We start from the raw sequence: 18,309 nt of genomic DNA, 5'->3' as shown, positions 1-18,309 counted from the left end.
CTCATTCCTTTCCCTTTTCATTTCCTCTTTTAATAGCAAATTCCTCTCAAAATTTGAAGAAAAATCCCAAACAAAAACCCTTGATCAACCAATTTTGAAGGCCTAAGCAAGAGTGAGCAAGAGAACTTAGTGATTCAAGTTTGAAGACACTAAATTCTTGAAGGGTTTAGTGTAGATTTGGAGGAGAAAAGGGTAGCAGCTTGTATTCAAGTGAGGTTAGTGCTATAACCTTTATTTTTTTATCAAGTTTGAGTAAGGATATCACTAGAGATAAGGGGGAATTATAAGACAGTGAGAAAGAGAGTTAGTAGGGGGTGATGGAACCCTGGTTCTGCCAGTAGGTCTACATGATTAGTCCTATTTAAAAATTCATAACTTGAGCTAGGAATGTTAGATTTTTGTGATCTTTATGTCTATGAAAACCTTGATGAATGCTTTAAAACTTTATAGATTTGTGTTAGACCTAATTCCCCTACCAAGATGATGTTTGAAGGCAAAACTTTTTATTGCTTAAATTTAGAAAACTGACCTGATAGTTTTAGAAACAGGACACCCAACTTTGAAAATTCACAACTTGTGCTCTAGAACTCGAAACATTGTGATTCTTGAACCATTGGAAAGCTAAATGAACACCTTAAAACCTTGTAGTTATGACCAAAAATTAATTTTGTTGGCTACATAGTGAAATTCTTACATTTCCTATTACTGCTCTGACTGTGATTGGAGTCTGGAACAATTTGCATATTTTCATTCATAACTTGAGTTTTAGTTCTGATTTTGAGATTATTCAAATTGGAAATTAACATTGACATATGAAAGTTGAGTTTTGAAGAATATGATACTAAAACCCTATTTCTATAATTTTTGGGAGAATTTTAAATTTGCTGTTTTTGTTTACCCAGATTGACTAAAAATGAGATTTGTGTAATTTTCATGATATTGATTATAATGAATTGGGAATGAAAAGAGAAATTGGTAAGCATGTTTTGATTAGGTGGCATGATAAGGAAATTGACTAGTCAATTATGGAAATTATGCACAATAAACTTGGCTTTATGCCATGATATGGATACTTAGCTTTATGCCATGATATGGTTACTTAGCATTGTGCCATGATATGATTACTTGGCTTTATGCCATGATAAGGATACTTATCACTTGAGTTGTCTAGGCATTGTAATTGGGCTAATAAAATAAGTGAAAAGAGGTATGTGAAAAAAGGTTATTCATTAAAAAGTTATACATATTGATTGTAAATGTTATTAGTTGAATGTACATATAAAGGTTTATGCAGTTAAAAGTTATGCCACAACATATTGAATTATGTATGATTGCACATTATAATAAAATTTTTAAAAACATGTTTTAGGAGACTATGCATGTTTGGCTTGCATACATGTTGCTTGACATAATTCTATTAAGTTATAGCACCACTAAGCAAGTTTGCTTAGCGGAGAGTTGTTTGAACTTTTTATAGGTAATGGAAGCAAGGATAAAGAGCTGACAAGGGAATGAAGGCAAAGAGGGCCATTTTGCTCAAGACTTGAGAAAACACCCTATTAATTTGTACACATTAGGAGATTACATTATACTAGAAAATTTTGCAATGGAATGTAATCCTTTAATGTGTAATCATTCGAATTTTATAAACTCTATGGATGTTGGAACAAGTCTTGTATTTTGTAAACATTTTATTTTTATACATTGTAAATTTTCAAGTATGTCAAATTTATTTTAATTAATGAGATGATTGTATTTATAATGGTTATTATGGGATGAATTGTGAATGGAATCATATAGGTTTCATATATGTGTCTTGGATTAATATAAAATATATTAACTGGTATTTTAATAGGTTTTTTCTAAAAATTTGGGGGAAATTCTGTCAGTTTTCCACCTTGAATTTTAAATTAAATTTCATCATTTGAGAAATTCCAACTATATGGAAACTTATAAACTTTATTTTCTTATGACTTAAATGAACTTGGGATTTTCCTCAAACTTACCATTGCTTTTCCCAAACATGAGTTTAATTAGAAATAATGTAGAGTTCAGAGGTATTTAGGAAGAATTTATTAACCCTTGAGATATACTCTTTGGTGTGTCTCAGGGGCATGTACACACTACTTTAGTTGCAGATAGGGTTAGGGTATTACAAGAAAAGTCTTGCATTCAAGTGTGCTTATCTACATTTTTTAAAATTATTCACTTTATATTAAGAAACAACATAAAAGGAGAAGGCTATCTATCACTGTGTGACCTATTATACCTCCATTCAATTAAGAAAAAAAAGTCCTCTAATATTAATTAAGAATGCTCCCATTTCTGTATCTTTTTTCCTTGTCGTTTTGCAAATAGTTACAAAAAATACAATGCTATGAGAAGACAGTTGCTAGACAAAATTTGTCTATGAATACATTTATTTACTTTCATATTTAGGTATTCATTTTCTTATAAAACAAAAACATTTTTGTTCATTTATTTATAATTAATAGTGATCACATTTATCAAATTCTCTCGACCGTTGTTATAGGATTCATGAAGTGGAGCAACCTCATCTAGTTTTGCAAAAAGATATGATTGGATATGATTGTTAATGAGTGGTATATGATTTCTAGTTAGTTTACCTAAAACTAGTTCATTTTTATATAAAAAATTTAATCATTAACACAACTCTTCGAGGGAATGATATCTTATTTATACTACTTGTGCGACTCGTGCACTTGCTGTTGGAACACATCAAGTTTTTAATGTCATTACTGGGAAGTTGTTTGTTTAAGATTCAATTCTTGATTATTTTAGTTGTTTATAGTTTTTATTTTTATTATCTTTTCACTTTGTGTTTTTTTATTCTTTTTAGGTACTTTTTGATCTTTTATGAGAAGAGCCAAAAACACAAGAACACATCTTTTTTATATAATCTTGAAATAGAGAAGGTTTATAGAGCCAACAAGAAAGAAACCAGAAGAAGGAAAGAAGCTTTGAGAGCAGCTAAAATTAGACTAGAAGTGGTTGAAGAAAAAGTTAGAATTAGTGGTGGCAATGGTGGAAATAATCAAAATAATGAAAATAAAGCTCGTGGGGAAGAAGAAGTAGTTAACACTAATGCACCAAGAGGTAGTATGATGGATCATGCATCTCCTCGCTTTGATAGCCAAGATGGATTTTGGGGTGCTTTAAATGATTCGTAACTCTCAATTTGGAGGTCACCCTTTAGAAAACCCATACACTCATCTTAAGAAATTTGCAATGATCTGCGATATGCAAAAGCAACCTGGAGTATCAGATGATGCAGCAAGGCTGAAATTGTTTATATTCTCTTTGAAAGACAGAGTACTAGATTGGCTTGATTCTCTACCACATAATTCAATCACAACTTGGGAGCAATGAACTGATGCATTCCTTGCACAATACTTTCCACCTAGAAAAACACAAGAATTAAGGAATCAAATGATAGCTTTTTGACTAAGAGAAGATGAGACTCTTTATGAGTCGTGGATGAGATGGAAAGAATAGAAAAGACAATGTCCACATCATGCCATTCCAAAATGGATGATAAATTAGAATTTTTGCACAAATGTCATTCCTGCTATTAGAGGAATCATTGATGCTCAGACTGGAGGGGAATTTATCATAAAAAATGAAGATGAACGTAACATCCTCACTGTAGGCAGTTCCATACATTCCACTGTCCGATGACTAAGGTTTGTTCAGACAGCTAGAATTTATAGAACCACACTTAAACTAGAGTGAAGAGTCATAATTAAATTAAATAAAGATCAATTAAGGTTGAAGAAAAATAAAAGAAGTGGAGTATAAATCGGTTAAATGAGCACAAGCCCCGGTGATGGGTGTCCTCACTGGGAAAGGACAGTAAGTTCAGTGCTACTCTAAATTCATGTAGAACCCTGTAAGACCCTTAATGAAGACTCAATTGAAGAAATTTCTATGAATTAATAAGGTAAAGAAATGAAAAGAAATAAGCACAAATAAGGACTTATCGGGTATTATGGAAAAGACGGACATAAACCTAGTAAGAGCAAAATTTGGTCAATTAAATTTAAAAGTCCAATATTGACAAAAAAATAAGAGTTATTAAATTAATGAAGTAAGATTAATTTAATTAATTAAGATTATGAAAATTAAACATAATTATTGAAAAAGTCAAAACCTAATGATTTGGAATTTCAAGTTAATTACAAAATTACCATTCCTCATATTTACAAAATTGCCATTATTTATTTAAATAATATAAATACCAATAATTGAGATAAAAATTCAGCATTTTATTCTTCTTCTTTCCCATCCACTTGCTCTCTCTCTCTTCTTCATAAATTTTCCTCCATTAAAACACCAACCAAAGCTTTGAAGACCCTAAATCCACCCATAATTTTTTTAGTAAATCTATAGCAAATCCTAAATTAAAGCTTAACTTGAAGAAAGAACTCAAGAAAACCAAAAGAATTTGAGAGTTTGGAAGAAAAGGAATTCGGCCAAGGGGGTTCTGTTAGTCATGTGTGCCCTAGTGAAGGAGTAAAAGCATGAAAAATACAAGTTTATATCATTGAATTCAAAAAATTTTCACCTAGGGTCACATGCATCATGGAATATTCATTTTTATGTATTTGATTTCAATGATAAACAGCATATTAAAACTCTTTTAATATGTTTTTGGATCTATATTTGCCATTTAAGATTTTAGAATTAATCAGATTAATTATTAAAACCCTATATTAGATCAAGAATAAGTGTACTAACCTTTTGATGCACTACAGTGTGTTTGACACCTTTGGGATGCGCCTTAGGACACCAGATGTTGTCCCTCTAGTTTGTCCACACCAAGATCACCTATGGTAGCCCTTGAACAGCTTCTAAAGCTTTTTCTATGAATTAGAAAATCAAGTTTTGCCTTTTGAGAGATTACAGTTGTAAACAGGACACTAGAAACAATTTCTAGTATTTTTAATTCAAGAGATTATTGTCTAATCTCTTTGAAATTATGAGAGATGAAGAAGAAGAGAAGGGGAAGGCTTCTTCGGCAATGGCACCAAAGAGAGCAGCAGCCTTGTTATAATTTTCTTTCATAACAACACATTATATAGCTAGGTCACCACTTAAAACCCTTGCCACATGTCACCGTCTGATTGGTTCTATGTTTAATTGACCCAATCACATTGTGCCAAGTGTTAAACCTATATTTAATCTTGACTTTGATCATCTTACATGATTAAAAGACATTTGGCAAGCTTATGTGTAGTGCCATGTGTCACCATCTCATGGTGCCACATGTCATCCTGTGAAATGACCAAAATACCCCTGTGTCTTAATTTTGAGTTCTCAACCCAAAATAATTATTTCTCTTCTTCTAATCAATTTATATCAAATATAAATAAATTAATTAATCTTTATTAATTAATTTCTCATTAATTAAATTCATATTTAAATACTTTAAATATAAATTTAACTTATACTATACATCCAATAACCTAGATTTGGTTTCAAGTCATGCTAGGGACTTTGCAATCTAATTGCAAACCAAATCTATTTAATTAATCAATTAAACTCTTTAATTAATTAATTAAATCATATTTAAGTTGGTGATTATTTGTGTATGTGTGTGACTTATTAGGCTCATCACTAATTGGCAGTGAGACATGATATCAACTCTTAATATCATCAGAACTCTTTTTTACCATAAATGATTTCTGTAAATCATTTTATGCACTTCATAGACCATGGTTAACAGCTAGCATAGCATGCCATGGCCACCCAATTAGTAATAAGGTTTACCTTAAATGAACCTATAATCATATGTTACCATGCCCTAGAATCTCTCTGTTACAAAATCCCAATTCAAGCTAGAGTCATGGTTTATGTCAAACCCTATTTGCTATGAATATTATGTTCTCTTTTAATTCTAGTTCTTGATTAAAAAGATTTTCTCATTAGAAACTCTTTTCTGATTAAATCTTTCTATCCTGGCCAGGAACTTGAAACATCAAGAACAATTAAATGAACATAGGATTTTATCCCTATTTACTTAGAGGAACAGATTCCATCTTGATCAACACCTACCTCCATATATAATTAGTAGGAGCCAACACATGCCCATATACCCATACACAATACAAGTATGAAAGCAGTATCAAACTCAAACCACCTATATACAAGATAACTGTGCTATCTCATGTCTAAAGATTATATGCACTGATATGATTTATGATAATATATTGACAAGAGTAAACTCCATGTGCTTGTCATAAGTGTTATTGGTTCGACCTACTTATCATGTATAAGTGCCTATCATGTTTGTTATGAAGCATGAGACTCACCATTCCATCTTATTTACATCTCATATAAATAACTTGAGAACAAACATGATTACAATCTTTCTGGATGAGTCATGTCCTTATTGTGAAGTATCCTCGATTGTGAACCTATTTATGATACTTTGTACTAGAAATATTATCACTCAAATTCTTAATAACTTAAGAATAGAATTTCTAACAAAATATCAATGGACCTTTTCTATTACACATAAATATATTATGTAAATGGAAAAGTGAAAATGCCTTTTATTAATAAAAGATGTACAAGATGCACACTAAATGATATGCTCTAGGGCATACTACTAACACCTAGAGCATGCACTAATCTTGTAACTTGTAAATAACATTATAAATATATTAATGGTAATAAAAATTTCATTTAAATGTTGTATATATTTAATGACATATTTATTTGAAATTGTCCATTAGCAATATGTCATATATTCTATTATTAAGAGATAAGAATATGAGTGACAGAATATATGAGACATTTGCTATAAATCAGAGTTTGCAGCAAAATGATATTTTGGTGGGCAGATTATATCCAAAGAGCTGTCACTTCTTTTTATCTTCATTGATCAGTATGAGATACTGATGTATATGGAATGGTGAGTCATGTGCCATCTGATATGAGATATCGGGATAAATACAGTGGACACTTATGAGATAAGTAGGTCGAACTTGTGATGTACAAATAACATGAACATGACATTTACTCGAGTCAATAAAATGTTATCTGTATCATACTAGTGCATATAATCCTCAGACCTGAGATGACACAATTGTCTCTTATATGGTTGGTTTGAGTTTGATACCACTTACATATATGTACTGTGTATGGATATTTTGGTGTGTGTTGGCTCGAATTAGTTATATTTTGGGACAGGTGTTCAATTAAGAGGGGATTCGTAACCTTGAGTAAACAGGATTAAAAGTCCTATGTGGATTTGAGCTGTTCTTGACAAGATTAAGTTCCTAGCTAGAATGAATGACTTTGTCAGGAAAGTTGTTTCCTGATGGTAAAGTCTTATATGTCAAGAATCAGATTTCAAATGAGTGCATAAGATTCCATGATAAGGGGTTTGAGTCCACCATGACCCTTAATGGGATTGGGACATAATACGGAAGGATTTTAGTGCATGATCATGTATGATTAAAGGTTTATTTTAAGATATTTCTTGTTACTAATTGGGAAGCCATGGCATGCTATGCTAGGTGTCAACCATGGTCTATGACATGCCTAAAATGATTTCGCAAAACCATTTACGGTTTGGAAGAGTTCTAATGATATTAAGAGTTAATATCATTTCTCATTGCCAATTAGTAATGAGCCTAGTAAGTCATACACCTACATAATATATTACCATTAAGTAAATTATGATTTAATTAATTAATTAAAGAGTTTAATTAATTAATTAATTAGATTTGGTTTGTGATAAGATTGCAAAGTCCCTAGCATGACTTGAAACCAAATCTTAGACATTGGATGTATGATGTAAATTGAATCTAATTAATGGAGATTAATTGATAAATTAATTTATATGTGATATAAATTAATTTGAGAGAGAAATTACTATTTTGGGTTGAGAACTCAAAATTCAATACAAGGGCAAAATAGTAATTTTACATGATAACACGTGGCACCTATAGATGTGTGCCATTTGTTTTCCATGTGATGGAAGATGATATTTGATCATATAATCTTACATTGACACTTGTCTTAATGAGATTAAGACACACTAAAAGCAAGATCGAATAGGATCATGACACGTGGCATACTATTAACTATTTTGTCTCTTGTATATAAATACAAGATAATAAGGAAAACTAGAGGGGGGTGTGACTTCTTTCTCCTTCTCTTTCAAGTTGGATGGCAACAAAGAAAGCTCTTTCCTTTCTCTCAAATTTCTTCCATTGATTTAATAGAAAAAGCTTGTTCTTCTTTAAATCAAAATTACTAGAAATTATTTCTATTAATGTACATCCAACATAAAATCCTAATAGTTAGTGGTTGGCAAACACCTAAGAGAGGATTTGGCTTGTCAAAGGTGATATTGGTGGTAGCTTATGGTGGACAAGCTAGAGGAGCTACAAGTGGAGCTCTGGAGACCACCAAAGGGAGCAAGAAATTTGATTCTGCGCCCCTTAAGGTTAGAGGTCTCTTAACCCCTTTTAATCTAAGATTAAATTAGTTTAATTGTTAAACTACAATTTTTAATGGCAAATGAAAGAATCATGCATGTTAAAAGTGTGTTTTAACATGTCTTAGGTATTTGAGGTTGGTTAGGATCATAAAAAATATTGTATATTTGCATGAAACCCTAGAAAATTTTTGAAATCCAACCCTCAAACCACTTTCGTTGCACCTACAATTGGTATCAGAGTCACTATATTTGCCATTAGGATTCATTATGGGACTTAATTTTGTGATTGGATGAGATTTGGGGTGATTTGAATGAGATTTGAATTGAAAAAAACCCTAAGAAAACCTTATTGCCGCAAGAAACATGGCTTGGGCATGTCCCAAGCCACGGGCCATGTTTCTGGGTTTGTGGTACACAAAATGGGCAAAGGGTTACACGGGCCAAGTTATTGATTAACACGGGGCGTGTTTTTGTGTTACACGGGCTGTGTAATTTAACGCCTCAGGCCATGTAATTGTTACACGAGCCATGTTATTTAACACGGGGCGTGTTTTACATGGAAGGGCGTGTTATGGGTGTTTTTAGGAGACTTTTATGCAATTGTTGTATAATTGATGACCCCAAATCATGCCTAGACCTAATTAAATTGTTTAATTAGGATTTCCAATCATACAAATAAATTTTGAAAATTGTTTTCATGAAAATGAAATTTGGAAAAAGTTCCTAAATTTGAGATTAATTTGAATGAGATTTAAATTGAGTTTCAAATTGGGTATATGATATTCAATTTGATTATGCATATATATTTATGTTTAGCTGTTAAATGTTTATATACATGATGGTTGTCGAATCCACTAAAATTTAAATTAACTGAAATTACCAGTTATGAAATATTTTCTGCAGTAAGTGATAAATCCAGGTCGAACCCTAGAGACTGTGTTACTAAATTTCGTGTATTTGTGTAACAGAAAAAGAAAAGGTTGGGGGGGGGGGGGTGTTGTAACACTAAATAAAAAAAAAATCACGTTCAAAAATTAAAGAACTAAATTTAAATATGAAACTCTCAAATTAAACAAACTTCAGTCCAAGGTAATTCTCATTCCAATGCATGATTCGATCATAGACAAAAGAAATACAATTATCTCTTATTGAATACTTAATGTAGATTTATCAAACAGCGAAATAAACCCCTAACTTCCCTATACTCATCAATTCGAGCCCAGCTCTCTTATTAACTCTAATTATTAACTGAATTCGTATTAAGCAATCCTCATCAAATTAATAACTGTGTTAAGAAAAGGAAGTAGTTAAGCTGAACAGCAATTTATGAAGCATAAATCATTTAATTCACCCTATTTTTTTCTTAGGTTATTATCGAAAACTTGGATCATAATCAATAAAACCTAATTGCTACTCATGTTCAATCTTACACAATAATTACGGATTATGAAGATGAACTAGCAATTGATCACATCAAACAATTAACTAATAGGCCTTTTTAGCAAATCATTCAATAGATCAAAGACAATGAAATCAAGAAACAATAGATATTCAAAAAGACATAAATTAAATTAAGAATTTGGTCTCACAAATCACGCAAAAGAACTTGAATCCCTTGAACTGAATTAAGAACTTAGCCGCTCATGGCTTACAAAAGAAAAATAAAATAAAGAAATCTAAAACTATGGATGTGAATAGAGAATGAAGGTGTTGGAGGCGTGTTGAAGGTCTAAATGCTATATTTCGGCTGCTTCCCAAAGATGTCTTTATAATTGAAAACCTAATCCCAAAGATAAGAACCAAACTTGGAAAAGTTTTGAAATTCAAAAGAAACAAATTCGCAGCTCTGCAATCACTGCCATTTTTCAGCCACTTCCCTTTCGAATCTATCTAGCCTTCTAGGAAAGTTGTAGCCCTACTTCTTAGCTTTCCAACGGGTACTCATTTGCCCAAATCCGAGGTCTACAGCCCAAGTTATGGCCCAAAAACTAAGACTGGTTCTGACAGATGGTTCAGCCCATAATTTTGACTTCATTGTCATTTTTTACAATTAAAATGGCCTTATCTCACTTCTAGCCCTTCATAACAATCGTAGAGGCGGCTCTTAAGGTTCAATTGGGTCTAGGTTTGCTTCATTTGGACCTCCAAAGCTCCAGATATAAAATAAATCCCAAGACTGGTCGTGATAAATCAACTATGAGCTTTTGTAATAGATCCATAGCTAATTTTGTCAACCTTGGAGACTGATTTGGGCTTTGGTCCCTCTTTATCATTTGTAGTGCTCTGACTTAGCTTTTCAACAAATTAAACAACACTCAATTTGGAGACCCATAACTTTAGAAACACTTGAAAAATACAGCAAAGGTCAAATTAATGCACATGCTAAAAATTTCTTTATTTAACACAATTATTTCAACAACTATCTAAAAATATGCCTAAATGATAATTATACTTTAATTAACTGAATTAGGCATAAAAACATACTAGAAACACTAAATGTGATGGGAGTAAAATTAATAAATTATTCACTTATAAAATTCCCCCACACTTATTCCATGCTTGTCCTCAAGCATGACTTAAACTCAATCAACTCCACTTAGAAGTTCACTTAACTTCACCCTATCACAACATTCTCTAACAAAAGATTAAAAGTTTGAAAAAAAGAGGCAAGTCAGGTAATAACCATTACAACAAATTCCATCAACACCATACTAATATATCAATAATTTTCCAACACAAAATAAAAGGCTTGAAATCAATTAAGCTCACACAATTAAAGTTCCATAAAATTTTAAATCAATACACACCAAAACACAAGGCTAATTTATCAAGATACAACAATTATAGCTCTTTGTAAAACTTAGGGGAGATAGAAATGACCCCCTTTTTTTTAATTTGAAATTGGTACTTCTCTCTTGTCACAGTTACTTTTTTATTTTTTTATTTCAACCGTCACCTTTAGAAAAGTACCTTGCTCATATCCTAGCTAGCTTTTGACCTGAGAATCAACATGGGGTTCATGAAGACCCCTGGTTACTTTGCTTAACTAAAATAGTAGAGCAATTTTCAAGTTCAACCTTTTATTTCCCCCAATTTATGCATCTACATATTATAAAGCGCCCTGATAGATTAAACCAAAGTTCTGAAATATGCATGACACTAGTTAAAGCACACATAACTAATCATTTCACCATTAAATCAAACCTAAATGATTTATGCAGGAAAAAAAAAATTACTCTATAGTATGGAGAAGAGGAAAAATCCATCATTAAAGTTACTATTACCTTGCCTAAACTCTCAAAAATTGAACCTAAAATAGAGAAGTCATTTCAAGGATAAAGCACTTCTCTCCGAGAGTTAATATAAAATCATGAATCAAGCTTATGGGAATGATTTTTTTTTTCTTGATGGTTGTCGAATCCACCAAAATTTAAATTAACTGAAATTATCAGTTATGAAATATTTTCTGTAATAAGTGGTAAATCCAGGTCGAACCCTAGAGATTGTGTTACTAAATTTCATGCACTTGTGTAACAAGAAAAGAAAAGGTTGGGGGGGGGGGGTGTTGTAACACTAAATCAAAAGAAATCACGTTCAGAAATTAAAGAACTAAATTTAAATATTAAACTCTCAAATTAAATAAACTTCAGTCCAAGGTAATTCTCATTCCAATGCATGATTCGATCATAGACAAAAGAAATACAATCATCTCTTATTGAATACTTAACGTAGATTTACCAAACAGTGAGGTAAACCCATAACTTTCCGATACTCATCAATTCGAGCCCAACACTCATGTTGACTCTAATTATTAACTGAATTGGTATTAAGCAATCCTCATCAAATTAATAACTGCTTTAAGAAAAGGAAGTAATTAAGCTGAACAACAATTTATGAAGCATAAATCATTTAATTCACCCTATTGTTTCCTTAGGTTATTATCGAAAACTTGGATTATAATCAATAAAACCTAATTGCTACTCACGTTCAATCTTACACAATAATTACAGATTATGAAGATGAACTAGCAATTTATCACATCAAACAATTAACTAATAGGCCTTTTTAGCAAATCATTCAATAGATCAAAGACAATGAAATTAAGAAACAATAGATATTCAAAAAGATATAAATTAAATTAAGAACCTGATCTCATAAATCACGCAAAAGAGGTTGAATCCCTTGAACTAAATTAAGAACTTAGCCACTCACGGCTTATAAAAGAAAAATAAAATAAAGAAATCTAAAACTATGGATGTGAATGGAGAATGAAGGTGTTGGAGGTGTGTTGAAGGTCTGAATGCTATATTTCAGCTGCTGCCCAAAGATGTCTTTATAATTGAAACCTAATCCCAAAGATAAGAACCAAACTTGGAAAAGTTTTGAAATTTAAAAGAAACAGATTCACAGCTCCACAATCACTGCCATTTTTCAGGCACTTTCCTTTCGAATCTGTCTCTGCCTTCTTCAGGAAAGTTGTAGCCCTACTTCTTAGCTTTTTAACGGTTACTCATTTGCCCAAATCTGAGGTTTATAGCCCAAGTTATTGCCCAAAAACCGAGACTGGTTCTAATAGATGGTCCAGCCCATAATTTTGACTTCATTGCCATTTTTGACAATTACAATTGCCTTATCTCGCTTCCAGCCCTTCACAACAATTGTAGAGGTGGCTCTTAAGGTTCAATTAGGCCTAGGTTTGCTTCATTTGGACCTCCGGAGCTTCAGATATAAAATAAATCCCAAGACTGGTCGTGACAAATTAAGTATGGACTTTTACAATAGATCCATAGCTCATTTTGTCAACCTTGGAGACTGATTTGGGCTTTGGTCCCTCTTTGTCATTTGTAGTGCTCTGACTTAGCTTTTCAAAAAATTAAACAGCACTCAATTTGGAGACCCACAACTTTAGAAACACCTAAAAGATACAGCAAATATCAAATTAATGCACATGCTGAAAATTTCTCCATTTAACACAATTATTCCAACAACTATATAAAAACATGCCTAAATGATAATTATACTTTAATCAACTGAATTAGGCATAAAAACACACTTGAAACACTAAATGTGATGGGAGTAAAATTAATAAATTATGCACTTATCAATGCATGATGGATGATCATGGATAATAAAAGACCAATGTGATTGGATTTAATTCTTTTATTTTCTTTGGCATGTAATAATTAATTTTATTTATAGAGGCATGTAATATAAGTGTTATATTACTTAAGATGTAATTTTATTTGTTTAAGGACTCTAAAGTCCATATTTTGTAAACTTACCTTGGTATGCCAAGGGTTATTTTGTAATTGGATTACAAAAGGGATGAGGAGATCAAGAACATTGGTGGAACCAGTGGGAGCACATCAAGATCAAAGGTTGATTATGTACTCCTTCAGCATCTCTTATAATAGAATAGATGAAATGCACCTAGGAAATGCCTTAATTCAATTCTTGGTGGCTCAGAATTGAATCCCTTAGAAAGTCCATGATCATGCCATTTTATTTAATTGTCCATATATGCATGAGATGTGAATGAATGGATGCTTGTATGTGATATATGCATGCCAAATGGATAATGTACAAAGTAAGACCTTAATAGTAATTATGCCGACCACAAAATCTTCCAATTAAATGATTAAGTTTGTAATGGTATAATTATGTTAATTATATCATGGCTTTCCACTAGGGCAATTAAATTTGGAAATTTTAGACACTTAGATTATCAGCTATAGATACATAGGGATAGTTTTTTGTGGTCTAAGAGATTTTCTAAATTTAATTGTTAAAGCATATGATGTTTTGAGTATGTGGGTACTTTGATGGCCAAGAATGGATATACCTAAGGTTGTCAAGGTTCAAACTTCCATACTCACTGACCTAGTGGGCTTAACTTAACTAATGCAAGATAAGCCAAGAATGGATGTACCTGAGGCTTTGAGTATTAGAGGCTAAAACTAAATATTGAATTTCACATGAGATGTGTTGAACAAGTGTTGTTCACTTATGTATTGTTGTAAGTGTCCAAGAAAATGTGATTTAATGATATTTAATAATATATAAGAATTTAATCACCCACTAGAAATCCAATCCAACTAGGAATTTTGTTTCCTACTATGGAAGTGTAGGATTAGCCAAGTTAGTGGGAGGACCAATTTGATTAAAAGACCATAATCATATTGAGGTTAATTTACTTGATACAAGATAACTAATTTGAATCTTGCTCTTTCTGTAGTAAAACATCTGATAATTATGGGATAAATATCCAACCCGTTATCATGCATATTAGATGAGAATAGGCTCACTGGACCTAATTTCTCTGATTGGCTAAGGAATTTGAGAATTGTTCTCAATCTTGAGCGTATAGGATACGTTCTTGATTCTAAGATTCCTAGTCCATTACCACCTAAGGCCACAGAAGAAGAACATGAAACTTTGAGAATGTGGCGTGAAGATGACATACAAGCTAAATGATATATGTTTGCTTCTATGACTAATCAGTTATAGAAGCAGCATGAGAAAATGCAAACTTCTTTTGAAATACTGAGTCACCTTCAAGAGTTATTTGGTGAAAATAGTAGGTTGGCTAGATATGAGATATCTAAATAACTGTTCAGAATGAAAATGCATGAAGGCCAGGATGTGGGAGAACATGTTCATACCATGATCCGGCTTATAGAGCAGCTAGAGGCATTGGATTTTACTATGGATTTTTCTCGCCAGACGGATTTGATCCTACAATCCTTGCTTGAGTCTTTTGGAAGCTTTATTACAAACTTCCATATGACTAAAAAAGAGTGCATTTTAGCTGGTCTTCTGAATATTATTGTGATAGCCCAAGGTAATATGCCTGGTAAGAAGGGAAAGGAAGTGGCACTTATTGCTTCTTCTTCTTCTAGTAAGACCAAGAAGAAGAAGAAAAGCAATAAGAAGACAAAGGAAAGTGTTTCCACTGTCAAAGGGATAGGCACTAGAAGAGGAACTACCCAGAATACCTAGAATTGGTAAAAAGCAAGAAGGCAAGATCTTCTGAAGGTATAGCTATTTTTTGTTTCTTAGATTCTGGTATTGCTTGTCATACTAATTCTGCTTAGGTCATTGATACTGAAGGAGCGAAAGCATGAAAAATACAAGTTTATATCATTGAATTCAAAAATTTTTCACCTAGGGTCACATGCATCATGCAAGATTCATTTTTATTTATTTGATTTCAATGATAAACAACATATTAAAACTCTTTTAATATGTTTTTGGATCTACATTTGCCATTTAAGATTTTAGAATTAATCAGATTAATTTTAAGAACCCTAGATTAGATCAAGAACAAGTGCACTAACCTTTTGATGCACTGCAGTATGTTTGTCACCTTTGGGATGCGTCTTTAGGACACCAGATGTTATCCCTCTAGCTTGTCCACACCAAGATCACCTATGGAAGCCCTTGAACAGCTTCTAAAGCTTTTTTTATAAATTAGAAAATCAAGTTTTGCCTTTTGAGAGATTACAGATGAAAATAGGACACTAGAAACAATTTCTAGTATTTTTAATTCAAGAGATTGTTTGCTAATCTCTTTGAAATGATGAGAGATGAAGAAGAAGAGAAGGGAGAGGAGCCAAGGGTGGCGGCACATTTTTGAGAATGAGCAGATTGTGTAATTTGTTCTTACATCCTTATATTTATATAGCTAGGTCACCACTTAAAACCCTTGCCACATGTCACCTTCTAATTGGTTCTAGGTTTAATTGACCCAATCACATTGTGACAAGTGTCAAACCTATATTTAATCTTAATTTTAATCATCTTACATGATTAAAAGATATTTGGCAAGCTTATGTGTAGTGCCTGAAGGAACGGAAGCGTGAAAAACACAAGTTTATACCATTGAATTCAAAAATTTTCACCTAGGGTCACATGCATCATGCAAGATTTATTTTTTTCTATTTCATTTCAATGATAAACAACATATTAAAACTCTTTTAATATGTTTTTGGATCTATATTTGCCATTTAAAATTTTAAAATTAATCAGATTAATTTTAGAACCCTAGATTAAATCAAGAACGATTACACTAACCTCTTGATGCATTGCAGCGTGTCTGCGCCTTTGAGATTCGTCTTCAGGACACCAGATGTTGTCCCTCTAGCTTGTCCACACCAAGAACACCTATGGCAGCCCTTGAACAGCTTCTAAAGATTTTTCTATTAATTAGAAATTTAAGTTTTGCCTTTTAATAGATTATAGATGTAAACAGGACACTAGAAACAATTTCTAGCGTTCTTAATTCAAGAGATTGATGGCTAATCTCTTTGAATTGATGAGAGATGAAGAAGAATAGATGAAAAGCCTCAAGGTGGCGTGACAAAGGAGAGGAGTGGCTGCTGGTTATTTTTCTTTTCATAACCACACTTAAATAGCTAGGTTAACACATTAAACCCTTGCCACATGTCACCCTTTGATTAGCTCTAGGTTTAAGTGACCCAATCACATTGTGCCAAGTGTCAAACCTGTATTTAATCTTGATTTTAATCATCTTACATGATTAAAAAATATTTGGAAAGCTTATGTGTAATCCCATGTGTCACCATCTCATGGTGCCACGTGTCACACTGTGAAATGACCAAAATGCCCCTGTGTCTTAATTTTGAGTTCTTAACCCAAAATAATTATTTTTCTCCTTCTAATTAATTTATATCAAATATAAATTAATTAATTAATCTCTATTAATTAATTTCTCATTAATTAAATTTATATTTAAACTAAATATAAATTTAATTTATACTACACATCCAATAATCTAGATTTGGTTTCAAGTCATGCTAGGGACTTTGCAATTTAATTGCAAACCAAACCTATTTAATTAATCAATTAAACTATTTAATTAATTAATTAAATCATATTTAAATAGGTGATAACTTGTGTATGTGTGTGACTTACTAGGCTCATCACTAATTGGCAATGAGACATGATATCAACTCTTAATATCATCAGAACTCTTTCTTACCATAAATGATTTCTCTAAATCATTTTATGCACCTCATAGACCATTAGTAACACATAGTATAGCATGCCATGGCCACCCAATTAGTAATAAAGTTTACCTTAAATGAACCTATAATCATATGTTACCATGCACTAAAATCTCTCTGTTACAAAATCCCAAGTCAAGCTGGAGTCATGGTTTATGTCAAACTCCATTTGCTATGAATATTATGTTCTCTTTTAATTCCAGTTCTTGATTAAAAGATTTTCTTATCAGAAACTCTTTTCTGTATAAATCTATCTGTCATGGCCAGGAACTTGAAATATCAAGAACAATTAAATGAACATAGGATTTTATCTCTATTTACTTAGAGGAACAAATTCCATCTTGATCAACACCTACCTCCATATATAACTAGTAGGAGCCAACACATGCCCATATACCCATACATAGTACAAGTATGAAAGCAGTATCAAACTCAAACTACCTATATACAAGATAACTGTGCTATCTCAGGTCTAAAGATTATATGCACTAATATGATTTATGACAAAACATTGACAAGAGTAAACTCCATGTGCTTGTCATAAGTGTCACTGGTTCGGCCTACTTATCATTTATAAGTGCCTATCATGTTTGTTATATGGCATGAGACTCACCATTCCATCTTATTTATATCTCATATAAATAACTTGGGAACAAACATGAATACAATCTTTCTGGATAAGTCATGTCCTTATTATGAAGTATCCTCGATTGTGAACCTGTTTATGATACTTTGTGCTAAAAATATTGTCACTCATATTCTTAACAACTTAAGAATAATATTTCTAACAAAATATCAATGGACCTTTTC

The 18,309-nt window shown here is 32.0% G+C and overlaps 1 non-coding gene across 1 annotated transcript; it reads right to left on the bottom strand.

The window, feature by feature from the left end:
* Positions 1-3,434: 3,434 nt before the first annotated feature.
* On the bottom strand, positions 3,435-3,542 carry LOC131175182 (small nucleolar RNA R71). Its single transcript, XR_009145344.1, has one exon. It is a non-coding gene; the product is annotated as a small nucleolar RNA R71 (small nucleolar RNA).
* Between the last annotated feature and the right edge of the window lie 14,767 nt (positions 3,543-18,309).

This window comes from Hevea brasiliensis, chromosome 16 (assembly GCF_030052815.1).
Source record: "Hevea brasiliensis isolate MT/VB/25A 57/8 chromosome 16, ASM3005281v1, whole genome shotgun sequence".
Classification (NCBI taxonomy): Eukaryota; Viridiplantae; Streptophyta; class Magnoliopsida; order Malpighiales; family Euphorbiaceae; genus Hevea; species Hevea brasiliensis.
Note: the sequence above shows the minus strand (reverse complement) of the source record. Positions and strands in the feature narration are given on the sequence as shown.